Genomic DNA, 19,085 nt, shown 5'->3' with positions numbered 1-19,085 from the left:
TCCATTTCTCTTTTTTTTGCTTGAAGTTCCGTCAATACCCGCCAGCCTTTAAGAGACATCATGCAGCCAGGCTTTTTGGCTTGCGGCCACACCGTCCTGAACGAGCCCGATCTTGTCATATCTTGGAAGCAAAACGTGGCAGGGCCTGGTCAGTATTTGGATTGGTGACCTCCTGGAAAAACTAGGTACTGCAAGCTTATTACGTCTCTTGGGTAACTTCATCGTAGCTGTTAATAATCTCTTTCTGTCTGGAGGAGATACAATTGAAGAAATGTACACGTACCCGGCAACTTTCTAACACCCTTTGCTGCACTGATATTTTTCCCTCCATTTTTCTTTTTTCTTTTTTTTTTGCTGGAAGGTCCGTCAATACCCGCCAGCCTTTATGAGACATCAGGCAGCCAGGCTTCTCGGTTTGAAGCCACACCGTCCTGAACGCGCCCGATCTCGTCAGATCTCGGAAGCTAAACGGGACAGGGCCTGGTTAGTGCTTGAATGGGTGACCTCCTGGAAATACCAGCTGCTGCAAGCTTTTTACGTCTACTGGGTAACTTCATCGTAGCTCTTAATACTCTCTTTCTGTCTGGAGGAGATATAATTGAAGAATTGTACACGTACCCGGCTACTTTCAACACCCTTTGCTGCACTGATATTTTTCCCTCCATTTTTCTTTTTTCTTTTTTTTTTGCTGGAAGTTCCGTCAATACCCTCCAGCCTTTAAGAGACATCATGCAGCCAGGCCTTTTGGTTTGCGGCCACACCGTCCTGAACGCGCCCGATCTCGTCATATCTCAGATTCTAAACGGGGCAGGGCCTGGTCAGTACTTGGATGGGTGACCTCCTGGAAATACCAGGTGCTGCGAGCTTTTTACGTCTCCTGGGTAACTTCATCGTAGCTCTTAATACTCTCTTTCAGTCTGGAGGAGATATAATTGAAGAATTGTACACGTACCCGGCTAATTTCAACACCCTTTGCTGCACTGATATTTTTCCCTCCATTTTTCTTTTTTCTTTTTTTTTTTGCTGGAAGTTCCGTCAATACCCTCCAGCCTTTAAGACACATCATGCAGCCTGGCGTCTCGGCTTGCGGCCACACCGTCCTGAACGCGCCCGATCTCGTCAGATCTCGGAAGCTAAACGGGGCAGGACCTGGTCAGTACTTGAATGTGAGACCTCCTGGAAATACCTGGTGCTGCAAGCTTTTACGTCTCCTGGGTAACTTTATCGTAGCTCTTAATACTCTTTATCTGTCTGGAGGAGATATAATTGAAGTATTGTACACTTTGTCTTAGGGACAGTCTGGCTAGCAGTGACTGAGTGGTTGACAGACGACAAGCAACGGAATGTACGTGCTCTGTGATGTCATAGCAGTCAGCTGAGAGAGGCTCGTGATGTCATCGCTGAGCTGTCTGTCTGTCTGTCTGTCTCTCTCTCTCTCTTTCTCTCTCTCTCTCTCTCTCTCTCTCTTCCTCTCAATTCAATTCATTTGTATTGTCAAAGCAATTGGACATACATACATTCATACATACATATATATATATATATATATATATACATACATACATACATCCATACATGCTAGAAAGTCATTACTATGTTATCTTAAAGGCTAACTAAGCAGAACATATATCATTATAGAACAGAGTTCATAGGTCAACACATGGTTTTAGGGAACAGGCACGTAGGTCATACCGTTTGACATTGTCTCTAAGGTTCTCATCGTAAATAACAAACAGAAATCAAACTATCTTCTGGGCTGACCTTCTAGCTTGACCGTATCTTTCTTAAGTATACAAGAGAGAAAAACAGGTGTAAGAAAATAATTTCTAATTTTCCTTCTACACATATATACATACATACATACATATGTAGCGTTATGTTGGGTGTATTTGGATAAGAGCATTTGGGCTCTGAGCTGAAGCACTGTTCTAAAGAAGACCTCTCCCCCCCCAAAGTTATCAGATTTCCTTAGCTCATCAGCTTGGAACTGGTTTGCATCAAAGTGACAGTTTTGGGGAGGATGGCACCGAGAAGAGGCCAAATAGTTTGGAATTCTGCTATGAGATGTCTGGAGAAAGGGGCCTGTAGGTGATAAAAACTCTTTGAAGTGGATGAGAGCCGAAATCCCGACATAGAGCTACGAACCCAGGCCAACCGGCATTTCCAAAAGATGGCATGGATTGACATCAGTCATAAATAAAGCCTCCCTCCAATAGGACACTGGGGGCTGAAACCGAAATCCAATCTCAAGAACTCAGGGACCAATCACCTACTGATCTGACAGACTATAAGGAACAGCGGACAGTCTTTCTCTCTCTCTCTCTCTCACCTGAACCAGAAACTCGCTGCCACAGCTCAACCTGTAGCTCTGTTGCCAGAACCGGAATCAGAAACCAACCAAGTCTTTGCCGGCAACAGAAGAGTTAAACTGGGAGAAGGAGATTGAGCGAATAATTATTTTAAAGGACTTTATTAAATAAATAACTTTACAGACCCACCTGATCAGTGGAGTTTTACAGCTGGACAATTGACTAAGTCGACTGAATACCAAAGTGTCAGTCACTTAAATAGCTATTTGAGTCTTAAGAAACTTGACCCTTGGAACAAACAGGGCCCTGCTTTCCTCAAAGACTTTGTCTTCAAGTAACTACGGTGGAACCCTGCTTACAAAGAAGATTTTGTGCACAACCTTGGAGCCTTCAAACCAATGGAAAATCTGTTTGGAAAAGACTCTACATTCGCGAAACCCCAACTTCCAGGTGCATCGACTGAGTGGAAGTTCTTGGACAAAGCCGAACCGGACTGCCTTTGTTCCAAACCACACGGACCTCGTGCCGTGTGCTGTTATCTGAGCCCGAAGCCAGAGAGGCCTCTCTGCGACGAAGTTCACATAAGTTTAACAGTTTGGAGTTTGTGATTCATGACATTTGAGAAATCAATTAGAAATGTTAATCTGTGATTCATAACTCTAGAATGTGTAATATCATTTAGTTTTCTTAAATATAAATGTGAGTTGCATTCAACTGTTTTGTTGATAATTTTAGAAATAAAATCTGTCAACGCCGAGAAATATCTTCTCATTCCTGTTTAACTGTTTAGTCTGAAATTGACACAAGTTAATAGACATTAGATTATTGGTGGCCCTGCCTATCCTTAATCATTGAATAATAATCAGTTAAGGGAAATTGTGGTAACAAATAGGATCTTTCTCGGCACCTAAACGTAAATGAGACTGATATATATATAACGAGAAGTTACCTGACATAAATACTAACCTGCGTAGTTATTTAATGTCTGACTAATAATACTAACGAGAGACTCACCTTCGTCTTACTAACCGGTATTGTAGTCAATGTGTTTATAACCTTTTTTGTTTAACGATTTGTTAAACGGAATGTACGTGCTCTGTGATGTCATAGCAGTAAGCTGAGAGAGGCTCGTCATGTCATCGCTGAGCTGGCTGGCTGGCTCTCTGTGTGTGTGTGTGTGTGTGTGTGTGTGTCTCTCTCTGTCTGTCTGTCTGTCTGTCTCTCTCTCCCTCTCAATTCAATTCATTTGTATTGTCAAAGCAATTGGACATGCATACATACATACATACATATATATGGAAAATAAACAATACGTGTACATCTCTTTCTGCATTAGTGGTGCCCTCACAGATGTGCAAGTTACATGACAGACAGACAGACAGACACACACACACTTTCACACACAGACAGACAGACACAGACACACATACTTTGACAGACAGACAGACAGACACACGCATATTATGGGTCTTTGTTGGGTAGTGAAATGGGTAGCATCAGTCGCAGTGTGGGTAATGTCAGGGAGCCAATCATAGTCCCCGTTATTTGCATATCGTGGCGCAAAGCATTCTGGGAAAACTTAACACGTTTAGTCATGTATTTGTCCATAGTTTACACATGAGATGAAAGAGACAGTATGACGTATTGAGCACCTAGGATTCCTCATGTGTATGTGAGGGGCAGAGGAACCGGATCCCAAGTGTGCGTCCCAGGTGCTATAGGTTTCAAAGCATGCAGGGGAATAGGCACCCCACCCTGACACCTATAGAAGACTGGATAGGGAGATATAAATAGCAATGGGGAGACTCTTGTACTTGGTGTGGCTCTATCCATATAGTGGGGCCAGCAGGTGCAGCAATAGAAGCTCAGCCTGGGGAGACTGGATTTAGCATTTCCTCTCCATTTTGATAACTATCCATAATCATTTCTGCAAAATACTTCTATGATACCTATGTATGTTTTTTACTTGTACTATATTATACTATCAAGTATCAGTGTACACATACAATGTGACCTGTTACATTAATACAGAGGCCACGGAAGGCCAGATCACTAATAGCCACTGTCCCCTGATATTACACTTTTTTACAATCACTTTGGCACTCATTTCAGAACCTTGATGTCATTTTTCAAAACTCTTGACACTAAACTCACACCCGATGATCAAAATGCACATTTTTCAAAACTCTAACACTTTTTTACAATTGCTTGGATACAATACACATCAACCTCAGATCATTTGTTCATTGAACTAAAATGACACAACTTAACATCAAAGTATTACCATTTCAAAATGCAATTCACACATTACATCTGAGATCACTGTCTATTCATTTCATTACAAAGATCTAACTATCAATTGATACAGCTGCTCAAAATGATAAGTGACTGTTGCATTACTCTTAATGCATAATTTTATGGAAACTGACAAACAATATTCCATGTTTCGATCATGAAAGTTTCAGGATAATGAGATCCATTGACATCAATAAACGAGGAGCATGAACCAGTTGGACTACATTATCTATGGATGTAATATTTCATCATCATTCATCATCATGTAGCACTTTTCCACACCATGTGTGCAGTGTGGAAGGAAAGTTAGAAATTTTTTCTCTAATACCTGTTTTTCTCTCTTGTATACTTAAGAAAGATAAGGTCAAGCTAGAAGGTCAGGCCAGAAGGTAGTTTGATTTCTGTTTGTTATTTACGATGAGAATCTTGGAGACAATGTCAAACAGTATGATTGAAGTGCCTGCTCCCTAATCCATGTGTTGATCTATGAACTCTGTCCTATAATGATATAAATTCTGCTTAGCTAACTTTTAAGATAACATAGTAATGACTTTCTGATTATAACCAGCTCTTTGATTTTTGTGTATAAAAGCTCTGACTGTTAAAATGAAGGCAGAGCGACTTTGGGATCTACTTGAGTCACTGTTCCTCTCCACGCTGCGTGTATTAAAGGCATTGCAACTAACGCTCCAACCTGGTTGAAGATGATTGTTCTTCCACATCAGATTTGACATTACTGTATGTATGCAGGCCCTTGTAATTGCTTTTCCAATACTGCCAACTGGTTATTGATGATTGATTTCACATTGTGGTACGAGTATCGAGTGAAATGAGTGCTATCCACCCCAGCAACACAGTGATAACATGGAGCCGGCAAGTCATCCAGGTCACAATAGAGGTCAAGCAGTGGGAGGAGGAAGACGTGGTGGTCAAAGGAATGGAAGGGGACATGCACCCCTTCTGAGAGGTGGTCGTGGGCCTCGTCATAGAGGAGGGCTTAGGCCTCACCAGAGAGGCAGCCATGGGCCTCATTTGAGAGGTGTTGGGGGAACGTGGTAGAGGACAAGGCCACGGACCAGACAGCGGCAGCAACAGCAAATAGTGTCCAGTGAAATCCGAGAAATAGTTGTAGAGCATGTTGTAAATCATGGCATGACCATGACTGAGGCAGCTACAATGATTCAATCAAACCTCAGAATCAACTCAGGATCAACTGTGGCCTCAATCATCAGAAATTTCCGTACTGAGAAGCAGCAAGTCTTCAGCATGCACTAAACATTAGGCTACTCTCAATTGTCAAATGACTGTATACTGCATACCAATGTGTAGCACAGAGTATAGTGTGCCTTTTGAAAGAAATGCAGACAGAGTGAAGCAGCTGATGACTGAGTATGTTCAGGTATGTTCAGTTTCAAGATGCCTCTTGTGAAAAATGGTTGTGAGAACCTGAACCTGAACACAGGGCTGATGGAAATTTAGAAGTACAGTAATCAATCCTTTGTTTTGCTTTTTACACTAAGCCAGGTGAGGAACACTGCAGTTGACATTTTACTGTAGTTTTGTTCTTTTTTGTAGCTAATTATTGTTGCATGGATTCAAAGAAACCTATGGTGTGATTTGATTGTATTGCATCAATACATTTCAGATTTTGTTCAATGATTCCACTGTGTCTGTAGTATTCTCTCTACTAGTCCTTTTACAGTGATGTATTTATGTGTAGTACCATAATGAAACATGTATCACATATTTTGTACTACAATATTTAATGATTGTACGAACAACTACACAGTGAAACTATCGGTATCTTCTGTGTTACTATGTTACTATGGTATTTCATGATAAATTAGTTATTTGAACCAACAAGTCTGCAAGTGCAAGGTTTCTTTAAAGATATGAAAGGCTGTCCAATGTTCAAAACATTGTATTGTGCAGTGTTACAAGTGATGACCGTTTTGAGTTTTGTGTCTAGAGTTTTGAAAAATGACATCAAGGTTCTGAAATGAGTGACAAAGTGATTGTAAAAAACTGTATATTCATCCTATTTAATGTGCTCTTTTAAAATGTACTTTTCTTTTTTATGTTGCCATTTCTGTTCTACCAATGTTTCAGTTGTTAGCCAAAGATTGACAGAGTACATCTCATACACACAGGCCAGACAGCAAGGATTTCTTTTTGAAATTCAATTACAAATGCTGCATGAATTCATCAATACGATTAGAGCTCCTGAAAACTCACTTTACAGCATCTCATTAGCAGTGAAAAGAAACCAAGAAAGTTGGGACAGTCGACTATTTACCACTATGTAACATCACCTTTTCTTTTAATAACACTTATTAAGCACTTGGGCACTGAAGACACCACTTGGTTAAGTTTAGCAAGCGGGATTTTCCCCCATTCATCCATTATGCATTTCCTCAGCTGCGCAACTGCACAGGGCCTTCGTTGTCTTAATTTGCACTTCATAGTGCGCCACACATTCTCAATTCGGAGACAGGTCAGGACTGCAGGCAGGCCATGCTAGCACCCGCACTCTCTGCCTACGCAACCATGCGCTTGAAATCTGGGCAGAATGTGGTTTGGCGTTATCCTGCTGAAAAATGCAGGGACGTCCCTGGAAAAGATGATGTCTGGATGGCAGCATATGTTGCTCCAAAATGTGTACATCTCTTTCTGCAAAAATGGTGCCCTCACAGATGTGCGAGTTACATGACAGACAGACACTCATACACACTGTCACACCCACACACACACACACACTTTCACAGACAGACACATGCACACACACTCACTTTCACACAGAGACAGACACACAAACACAGAGACAGACACACACACTTACAGACACACACACACACACTCACTTTCACACAGAGACACACAAACACATACACTTTCACACAGACACACACACACATACATACATACATATATAAGGAAAAGAAACAATACATTTAAAAATCACAAAAAGATGTAATAAAGTACAGAAAATCTAAATGTAATAAAATGTGATCTTTAATACACACAAATATGTATGGCTGGTCGGATGCGTCTTGGACTCGGGTTCCTCTTCATTACGTATAATGCTTTTGCCTTTTGCTATAGCTTGCCGTGGAGGGGATCGTGGGTGAGTTTGTACCATTCTTGGGAGGCTCTGCCTTGTTGGGGCGGAGCTGTGATCCAGGTGAACAGCAGATCGGACATAGGTGGGCATGTGGGCGGAGGAGGAAGGCCGGTCAAGCAAATAAGCTTGCTAAGGTACGCAGCAGCAGCAAGCAGCCCCACCATCCAGTCAGCCAGCCAGTCTGGCTGGCAGTGACTGAGTGGTTGACAGACGGCAAGCAACGGAATGTACGTGCTCTGTGATGTCATAGGAGTCACCTGAGAGAGATGTTTGTGATGTCATCGCTGAGCTGGCTGGCTCTGTGTGTCTTGCTGGCTGTGTGTGTGTGTGTGAGAGAGAGAGAGACTTTTTGACTTTTATCAGACTTCATTGCCTGTTTGCAACACGCAATAATTCATACAAAAGAAAATAAATAAATAAATAAAAAATAGTGTTCCCCTTTGTTTGTCTCCCCCCAACAAGCATTAACTCCGCCACTGATCTGTACACTTTTAAAGAAAGCAACCCAATACACACAACAAAACAACCATCAAATACTAAACCCTATAAATGAATTACATAATAAAAACCAGCTCCCCGTCATACAATTCACAAAGGGCATCATTAATACACCAGACCTGTTCAAAACTCTCCAAATCATTCATCAGCCTGTAATAGTTAAACTCTAGTCTGACTCTGCACTTGACCAGCATGGCAAACACTCTCACTGCATCCTCACTGCCCTCCCCACACACTCTGTTCTTCCTAGTCTTATAGACGGCCATTTTAGCCTGGCCCAGCAAGAAGTTTACCAGCTGGTCCACATGTTTGGTCTTTCTGGTGTATCGCGCCCCTAAAATAAAAACCTTTGTGTTAAAAATCAGGTTAAGATCAGTAAAAAGACGAGTTAAAAGACTAAAAATGGGTGACAACCGAGAGCAAGTGCTGAAACAGTGAAACACGGTCTCTCTCTGAGCACAGAATGGGCAGGCGTCGGACACAGCAGGGTTAAGAACAGTAATAAAAGAATTGACAGCAATAATGGTGTGTAACACCCTCCACTGCAGATTGCCAGCTCTCTTATTGAGGGGGGCTTGTACAGGCTTCTCCAGGCGGGCGCAGTGTCTTCCCCCAGCCCCAGCCTGTAAAGTAATTTTAGGAATCACAAAGAAACAGTTGAAAGTGCTAAATAAGTATTTTGATGCACCATATTAATTTAGGAAATTTACATGTTGTTTTTCATCAGCTTCTGTATCTGATGGCTCCACATCACTGGCTGGATTGACAGCAACGACACTCTAAAAAGAGAAGTGTTAAGTTTGAGCATTCAGGACTTGTTTTGAAGATCCTGAATATCACTGGTCCACAATTTATCTGTGAAACTATGGGTTAATCTCCATATACAAAATACTTTTCACACACACTTTAAATTTACAACTAAATTTACATGTTGATGTCTTTCGTCAGCTTCTGTATTTGATGGCTCAATATAACTGGTTGCATTAACAGCAACGGCACACTACAAGAAAATAACATTATATTTAAACATTCAGGACTGGTTTAGCATCACCTCGAATATCCCTAGCCCTTGAGGTCGATTGTTATTGTGGTCTTCAAGACCAGTGCTTCTCAACCTTAGTCCTGGAGGAGGCCCACTGTCTGCTGATTTTCATTACAACAACATTGTAGGTTATATCAGTGACTGTGGTCCTAAAGTACCCCTATGCCTGCTGTTTTTTTTCCAGTTGAGCTCTTAATTACCTAATTGGCTTAACTGAAGCCATTTAACCCTTTTCCCAGGTCTTTGGTTGTTGATGAGTTACAAAGAGCTGGATTGTGGCCCGCCATGACTGGAAGTGAAGAACACTCACTCTAGGCCTTTAACTTAATGTTCATATGTAGGGGCCTATCCATCTGATTTGTTTTTGCACATTTATTAACAGAAAAAATGATGGTACGTGAAATCATCTGAGCTGAAAAATATAATGTTCCACCAATAATAAAATAAATGTATTAATTAAAATTATAGAGATAATAGAATGTTCACAGATTATTAGTTCAGAAAATAAAATATTTTTTTATATCTTAAATAGAATTAACACTCAAATCAGTTGTAGGGTAAACAAGGTCTATTTTTTGGATTGATTTTATAATTATACATGTATGGCTGCATGAAGCTTACCTGAGAATCTGATATTTTAGTAACTTTGTTGCTTCTTGTTGGGTAGTCCACGTTTGCCGCCGTTCTTTTTCTGTAAATGTAAATCAAAAGGCAATAATTACATACTGTAATTAAAATACAAAAAGTATAAACATTGTATTATTATTTTTTTATCCTGTTTCTCCATCTCGATGCTGTTCTTTTTGGAATTGCATATCTAGGTTTACTTAAATACTGTTTATAAGATTGTAAACTCATCATCCAAATTTCTTCATTTGCCAAACTTTATGTAGTGCGCTTGCAGTTTCAGAAGAAGAAAAAAAACTGTAACAGATGGGATATGTAGTACTTTATACTCGAGTGGTCTATGCGATTACACCCTGTTGGTGTTATTAAGAACGCCAAGTACCAGAATGCAGAGCGAGACTGTTTTTTGTGCCGTGACTTGTCGGGGGAAAAACGCGCAGAAAAAACGGACGAGAAGGTGAAGGTAGTATGGCGGTGATGCACGCGTTGGTGAAGTGGGAAAGCGGGGTCGACAAAGACTCTTACAGCGTGATTCCCACTGCTTGCTTTCGCAATTTTGATTTATTCAGCATTGCTGATGATGACGAAGAGACGACTCGAAACTTCAGAGCAGAGTGGAGAGACACGAACAAACCTCCAAAAGGTGGATGGCCTGTCCATGAAGCGCAGATCATTATGACTGGTAACAATGTTTATTTAAAAAAAAAAAAACATTAAAGTCTTTACATGCTATTTGATATATACAATCACAGTATATTTGAAATGAATGTTTAAGTTATTAATGTGTTGTACTTCTAACATACTCTTATAACATGGTAGGTGGTGGTGAGGGCGCTAAAAACTCGTCATACATGACTGGCATTTGTAAGAACGATTTATTGTGTGTTGTGCTTTACAATAAAATCCCCCAAATCACAAAATAAATTAAACCAGATATAATTTAACTTCAGTTTTGATTCAGTGTTGGCTGTTCATCTTAATTTGTATGGTCAAAGCACAGTATTTTTATGACAAATAAATATAATCCCCAAATATCTGTGGACATAATGCAGGGTTTTATTTATTTTATTTTTATTTTAGGAAAAGAAGGCGAACTAAGAAGAAAACTTAATGACCTAACAAAAATGCCCTGTCCTAAAATGAAGAGAGTACCTAAACCAAACAAAAAACTTCAAATTTCAGATGATAGTGACCTTGATGAACCACAGTTACCGGTGAGATAATTACTGCAAATATTAAATAAATGTATTGCAGGATTGTTTTTTTTTAATCATATTCATATATATATATATTTTCATTTTAAACTCTTTTCCTCTCTGAATACAGCACAAAATAAGAAAGAAAACCGATGGAGCTTCAAGAATTAGATCCCGTCATATTCTACAGACATTTAAAGAGTCCAGTGAAGTTGAGCTACAGCAAAACGTTAAGCAGCTCGAAAAGGAAAACACAAGACTTAAAAATGAAAACCAATGTCTTCGAAACCATATGGTTGATGGTAAGTTTTTTTATTTATAGCAAATAATTCCTTACCTTGATAAATGTTATTCTTCAGTAATTTAGATTCCAGAGTAATGTATTATAGTTGATCATACTGAAGTAATCTAGAACCACAATACAGACTCTTAATGTGCACTGTCTAATAGTTTAATAATACTGATTATTAAATAAAGTTTTTCAACATAACTTCATAATCCTACATTAATGACTATATGCATTACATTAGACCTGGAAATTCTTGTATTTTATCTTTTTTATTTTTTTTGTAGCTAATGTTAATGACCCACAAAAAGGTCAGTTTGCCAATAACATAGAGCAAGTCTCTCAAGTATAATTGCAGGCATTGATGGTTTTGTTTTCACTTTGCATTAAATATATTACTAGAAATGATTATCATTTAATACTAAGGTTTTTTTCTCCAGAGATTCCAGACCTTTTGGACAATCTGAAAAAAATTGTAACAAAAGCCACATTTATCAGCAATGAAGACAAAAGTGTGTCACCATCAAGTGGTTCTGACAGCCCCACAGCAAATTGTTCTGAATCTGACAAAGAATCACCAAAACAGGTATAACACTCTTGGTCTACAATATTACAAAGACAAGGTAAAAATATATATATTGAAAACAAATATTGGTTGTAAACAATCTAATGATGCTACATTATCAGTTATATTCATAGTTATAGTTGATAATAAGAATGTAATTGAATTATGGGTGTCACAGATTCACTTTATTATGTGAATTATGTGAACTACCGGTACTCCCCCCTCCCCTCCCCTGTTCCCCCTCAATAAGAAAAGCACTGAAAACAGAAGACAAAATAAACAAACTGAAAAAAGTAAAGCAACAAAAAAACGCAGCCAAAGGACAGAGCTCTCAGCAGCACTCCCGCTCACTGCAGACCCCTCCCACACACTCCCAGCTGAGAGAGAGAGAGAGAGAGAGAGAGAGAGAGTGTTAGTGTCTGTCTGTCTCTCTCTCTCTGTAGATGCATCATAGGGAACATATGTAACAATCTCTCTTTTTGTTTACCAAAAATGAGAATGAACGTATTTCAAGTGGGTGTTGCCTTGGTTGGAAACGTTTTAAGATTATTTATGAAGTGTAAAGTGGATTTGTCTCAGTTCTCCGTAGTTTTCAATGTATGTGCCATTCAGTAGCGTTCATGTTACAGATGTGCCCTATGCAGTGGTAGGGTCAATAAAATGTCAGTAAAACTTTATTTTAGCAATTATGGAGGGGAAGAACTGCAAATAGAGGGTCCCCACTAATTATCTAACTTACCAACAACGTTTCAAATTAGGTCTTGCGAAGCTGCCAAATAATGCTGTATAATCGTATGTGTCTTCATACACCGGCTGCTATAGTCTGATAGCTTTGATTATATATATATATTTTCTCGTGAACCACAAATGCTATTTGCTTGATTTTTACAGAGTATGTTATAAATACCATTCTTATGAAGCCTGACAAATTGTATGATTATGAATATTTTCAAATCATTTGTTTGTTTTTCCTAACATGTTACAAATGTTCCCTATGTGAAAGATGCATTATATCTTAATAACGTCTAAACAATTAAAGATATACAGATTATTATTTTCGGTAAAGTTATAACACATTGCTATTAACTATGTGTGTCAGTAAAAGTTTAAAAAATCCTAATAATTTTTTATTGATCCTGCAAAATAGGTGTTTAGGGAACATTTGTAACATTAGGGTTACGATTTGCCATAGACGCGGAATGAGTTTGATTGTGATGTTAAATGGGGTTTAAAGACGCAGTCGCCTCGGTGCTGATTACTATTGCTGTGTTTCTCCACTTCTACTCCATGCTTGGGAACGCCCACATCCAGTGACGTCAAAACCGGTGGAAAAGCGGGCCGGTTCAAAAAAGATCAGCTGGATCCCAGGCCGAGCAGCAGCTCCGGCTCCAGCACCGGCACCATGTCGCTGGAAAAGCGCTAAGTGAGCTCACAGTGAGCTCAGTGTAATGTCTGCTCTGGTGAGCTCACAGTGTGACCTAGTCGTGAGTTCACGTCTTCACTGGGTAGTCCATGACAACTTAATTGACTCAATTCTTGGGCTTAATTGGTCAAAATGACCATTGGTTGAAGGTACTCAGGGACTGATGTGTAGAGAGACTTATTAAACCTGCAGGATTGTGTTTTTCCCAGAACAGAATTAACCAGTGTAGCGTTATGTTGGGTGTATTCTGATAAGAGCATTTTAGCTCTGAGCTGAAGCACTGATCTAAAGAAGACCTCTCCCCCCCAAATTTATCAGATTTCCTTAACTCATCAGCATGTGAACTGGTTTACATCAAAGTGACAGTCTTGGGAGGATGGCACCGAGAATGGGCCAAATAGCTTGGAATCCCTGCTGTGAGATGTCTGGGGAAGGGGGCCTGTAGGAAATAAAAACTCTTTGAAATGGACGAGAGCCGAAATCCCGACACAGAGCTACGAACCCGTGCCAACCGGCATTTCCAAAAGATGGCATGGATTGACATCAGTCATAAATCAAGCCCCCCTCCAATAGGACACTGGGGGCTGAAGCCGAAATCCAATCTCACAAACTAAAGAACCAATCACCTATTGATCTGACAGGCGTATAAAGGGTAACGCACGGCATCTCTCTCTCTCTCTCACCTAAACCAGTAACTCGCTGCCACAGCTCAACTTGTATCTCTGTTGCCAGAACCGGAACCAGAAACCAACTAAGTCTTTACCAGCAACAGAAGGGTTAAACTGGGAGAAGGAGATTGAGCCGTACGAAGAATTCTTTTAAAGGACTTTATTAAATAAAGAACTTTACAGACTGCGCTGCCCGCCTGTGCCCAGCCATCCAGCTGGACAATTGACTAAGTCGACTGAATACGAAAGTCATTTAAATAGCTATTTGAGTCTTAAGAAACTTGACCCTTGGAACAAACAGGGCCCTGCTTTCCTCAAAGACTTTGTCTTCAAGTAACTACGGTGGAACCCTGCTTACAAAGAAGATTTTGTGCACAACCTTGGAGCCTTCAAACCAGTGGAAAATCTGTTTGGAAAAGACTCTACATTCGCGAAACCCCAACTTCCAGGTGCATCGACTGAGTGGAAGTTCTTGGACAAAGCCGAACCGGACTGCCTTTGTTCCAAACCACACGGACCTCGTGCCGTGTGCTGTTATCTGAGCCCGAAGCCAGAGAGGCCTCTCTGTGACGAAGTTCACATAAGTTTAACAGTTTGGAGTTTGTGATTCATGACATTTGAGAAATCAATTAGAAATGTTAATCTGTGATTCATAACTCTAGAATGTGTAATATCATTTAGTTTTCTTAAATATAAATGTGTGTTGCATTCAACTGTTTTGTTGATAATTTTAGAAATAAAATCTGTCAACGCCGAGAAATATCTTCTCATTCCTGTTTAACTGTTTAGTCTGAAATTGACACAAGTTAATAGACACCAGATTATAGGTGGCCCTGCCTATCCTTAATCATTGAATAATAATCAGTTAAGGGAAATTGTGGTAACAAGTAATGATAGGATCTTTCTCTCCACCTAAACGTTAATGAGACTGATATATATATAACGAGAAGTTACCTGACATAAATACTAACCTGCGTAGTTATTGAATGTCTGACTAACAATACTAATGAGAGACTCACCTTCGTCTTACTAACCGGTATTGTAGTCAATGTGTTTATAACCTTTTTTGTTTAATGATTTGTGTGTTATCATATGCAATCCCATGGTCTTTGATTTGGTCACGGAAGTGATTTGTCTTTGATTTGTTGATCTAGAGTTGAATTTTAATTAGTTTTTCCCTTTTGTATAATTAGTGTAGTGCTACATTTAGTCTTTGTTTTTGAATAAATTTGACAATTTATATCTTTGGAATTGGTGTCTGCATCCAATTATTACAGAAAATGAGTTCTACAAGATTCCAGGATCCGTGATAAGGTGATACTATAAATTCACTTCTTTAATTGAATTTTATAAGTGTACCTTACGCTACACCTTTGACCACCACGTCTTCCTCCTCCCACTGCTTGACCTCTATTGTGACCTGGATCACCTGCCGGCTCCATGTTATCGCTGTGTTGTTGAGGTGGATAGCACGCATTTCACTCGATACTCGTACCACAATGTGAAATCAATCATCAATAACCAGTTGGCAGTATTGGAAAAGCAATTACAAGGGCCTGCATACATACAGTAATGTCAAATCTGATGTGGAAGAACAATTCCTTTATCCCTCTGTTCTCCACCAGGGTTGTGCTGATCGCCTCGATTGGCAAGTATGCAGTGTGAGGAGTGGATCCATGTCGTCGTTCCTAGGCACTTTACAGCTGTGTGGGTGGTCAGGAGCACCTGGTAGGGCCCTGTCCACCTGGGCTGTTGGGAGGACTTTCTCTTGTGTGCTTTGATATACACAGTCACCTTGCTGGAAGGGGTGGTAAACCTGCTGGGATGGTTCAGTCTGGGCAGCTTTCATCTGTGAATGGACAGCTTCGAAAGCACGTGTTAGTCCCATACAAAAAGACAACATAGCATCATCCATCAAGTGGATGTCCATTTCCCTTACAGACAATGGAGGAGTGATGGAGAGTCTCATAAGTCATCCCATAATAATCTCACACGGAGAAAGACCTGTTTTTCTCAATTTGCTGACGATTTCATTGTCATTAGGACTATAGGAAGGGGATCTGGACGTTTGAGTCCTGTTTGTTTGCATATATTAGACAGCTTATTCTTTAATATCCCATTTTGTTTCTCCACTGCTCCAGCTGACTGAGCCTGATGGGGCAGTGAAAATGTTGTTTACCTCGCAGGGCTTTGCATAGTTCCTGCACTATTGTCCCAGTGAAGTGAGTGTTCCTATCACTGGAAATTTCCCTGGAATGCGAAATCTACATATAACATCCCTTAACTGTATTTTTGCTACTTTTACTACTTCAGCCTTCCTACGGGATAGGCTTCAACCCATTTAGAACACCTATATATTATTACAAGTATATATTCATATCCACAACATTTAAGCTTTTGAACACAATCTATTTGCATATTGCAGGATTATGAGCTTGACAAATGTGGCAAGTTCTACAATATTGCTAAGCTGTTACTATAAAACCTGGGGCAAACCAATTTAAAAGACTGATGCACACATCCCCCCTTTGCCCGTGTGGCCAACACCATGCGCCACATGGGCAAACCAGGGAAAGAGTGCCTGTGAGGCAACCAATGCATTAGCAAATGTTTGAGCTCTCTTATGGAAGGTGCAGTGGCCAGTTGCAATTTCCTGGAGCTTTTACAGTGCATCTCAAATTAAATTTCATCCAGCCCCAGGTCATAAAAGTCAAACCCTAGTTACGACATACATAACACATACATTTTGTTGCTTCAAAGAGAATACAAAAGTCAGCAAAACATTCTTTTTTACAAATTCAGTTTGTAAACTGTATTGTACATATATTTGTTGCGTTTTGATTTATAAACATTATACATTGTACAAATCTTAAGTGAAGGGCAATGGACTGATTCTGACTTCATGGCTGTCATTCTATTCATTTGAATAATGTGACATCTCCACTAATAGTACATTATAAATTAAACTATCAATAGAAGAATATGTGCTACTGCAGACGTCATCTGAGCAGTTTCACAATATATTGTAGATTCCTATAATCTGGAAAACCTTTAATTATAGTATTTTAACTTATTTCTCCACTGAGTCAAGCATCACTTCAGCGTAGTGGACCTCAGCATTGGTCTGTTCAAGTTGCTGTGAGGCTGTCTTTAAAGCCGCGCCCTCGGCCTACTGTGTCTCAACAAGAACACCAGCATCTTCTCCATATGGGTCAGACATCGGTTCCTTCAGGACACGATTCATAATATGCATATCTGCCATGTGGAATAAATCAGTCTGAAGACACAATGTGTGGTTCACACAACATCAGAGATCGTCCTTATAAAAGGCATCTCTATCACATTAGTTGACATTCGCACAATCTATAAGGTTTCTAGTAAAGGGACAATTCAAAATAATAATAATCTTGATTCCAATTTATCTCATTTATCAAATTATTTCAGTACAGCACTCAGCTGTCGTCAGCAGCATCATATCTCCTGTGTTTATTGAATCAGCTTTACTTCCTAGTGTAGATACTCTTTTTGTGTGGAGTTGTCAAAGTTTCAAAACAATGTGCTTATCTTTGTCCTTTTATCTAACTTAAATACCTGAGAACATTACAATAACTATTACAGCAGCTCCTTCAACACCATAGTTAATAGTAGTTGGGTAAATGATGGCAGTTATTAATCTTTGTTTCTCAATTCATTTTTTACCAATAAACCATAATTTGAAATTATTTCCATACTCCTATTATTCCTATTGTCATTATTATTAGTTTTATGCGGTTGTCATCTAGTATGTGATGTATTCGTCTGTATCAACATCAATATTATTATCATTATTAATACAAGCAGTGTAAATTACCATTCATTACACTCTTGCTCTGTTTGTAATAAGTTATGAACCCTTACACGTACTTACAGTCTCTGCCTTGTCTCTGACTTCTCTCTCTCTCTCTCTCTCTCTCTCTCTCTCTCTCTCTCTCTCTCTCTCTCTCATCTCAGGCTGCTTGTCTGCTCAGGCGAACAGGGGGAGCAGAGGAGCACATATGGCCCTTGCCCCCTGCCCCCCTCTTCCTAATTGATAGGGTATTTCTGTTTGTGAAAGGACTATTTCCAAACAGTTTTATAACTTGCCATGACTATGTTTCATTAAATTAGTTATGTTACACCTTTAGTTATACCTGTAGTAACTTCATTATTTTCCCTCATATTCCAGTCAATCACCATCAGAGTCTCTCGTGGCAGTACATTTGTCTCACACAGAACAAACTCTCCTTTCTCAACCGCTTTCAATTTTGGATAACATCGCACTGCATCCCAACAGCTGTTCTTTCTCCTATTCCTAATTTCTTACAAGAAAATGCAAGTTATATTTGATCGATTTGTATTATTACTATTTATATACATTTCACTACATTATTGTAGTTAATGAATGTATTTAATCTTTGGAAAATAAGCCTTTTCATTGATCTCAATAATGATGTCCAGGTACTTCAGGAAAGCACATTTTCAAAAAATGTGTCCAGTCAATGATTTCCCCAACTAAGAACCTGCGTGGGCACTAAGACTGTCCTCCTGCGCGGCTCATGTCTTTATTGTGACACTTCCTCCTATTGAAGTCCAATCTACACCAGTACAGGTTCAGAAGAACTGTTCCCGAATCCAGATTGAACTGATCAATAGTTAATTTCTTACCTACACATTGTATTTAGGGATCTATTTCTAGGGATTTAAAAACTCTTCATTGTGGAACTCATAGCTTCCAAATGAGCACATCGTTAATTTCCTGGAGTATCTGGTTATCTATTTATCAATATGTAAGAAACCTTCACCGAATGTTTGTGGTTGCCTCGGATTCCTATTTCTAAATTTGGCTCTAATTCCATTTCTAACATGTTACTTTTAACTTCTGTATTCGTAAGACCTATTTAAATAACTTAATTTTGTATTATTATTTCTGTTTGCAATAGCATTCTGTGTACAGTTAAATGCTGACTTTCTTGTAGGTCTGTTATTACAACATATTTAACTGGCGTTTTTTAGCTATCATTCTGTAACTATTTGTGA

At 39.5% G+C, this 19,085-nt stretch overlaps 1 non-coding gene and 3 pseudogenes across 1 annotated transcript; all 4 read left to right on the top strand.

Moving 5' to 3' along the window:
* Positions 1-413: 413 nt before the first annotated feature.
* On the top strand, positions 414-532 carry LOC136740077 (uncharacterized; annotated as a pseudogene).
* Positions 533-747: 215 nt separating this feature from the next.
* LOC136740167 (uncharacterized) lies at positions 748-866 on the top strand (annotated as a pseudogene).
* A 216-nt stretch (positions 867-1,082) lies between these two features.
* Positions 1,083-1,201, top strand: LOC136740010 (uncharacterized; annotated as a pseudogene).
* A 6,455-nt stretch (positions 1,202-7,656) lies between these two features.
* Positions 7,657-7,771, top strand: LOC136740247 (U5 spliceosomal RNA). Its single transcript, XR_010813085.1, has one exon. It is a non-coding gene; the product is annotated as a U5 spliceosomal RNA (small nuclear RNA).
* The last annotated feature ends 11,314 nt before the right edge of the window (positions 7,772-19,085 follow it).

This window comes from Amia ocellicauda, unplaced genomic scaffold, assembly GCF_036373705.1.
Source record: "Amia ocellicauda isolate fAmiCal2 unplaced genomic scaffold, fAmiCal2.hap1 HAP1_SCAFFOLD_63, whole genome shotgun sequence".
NCBI classification, from domain to species: Eukaryota; Metazoa; Chordata; class Actinopteri; order Amiiformes; family Amiidae; genus Amia; species Amia ocellicauda.
Note: the sequence above shows the minus strand (reverse complement) of the source record. Positions and strands in the feature narration are given on the sequence as shown.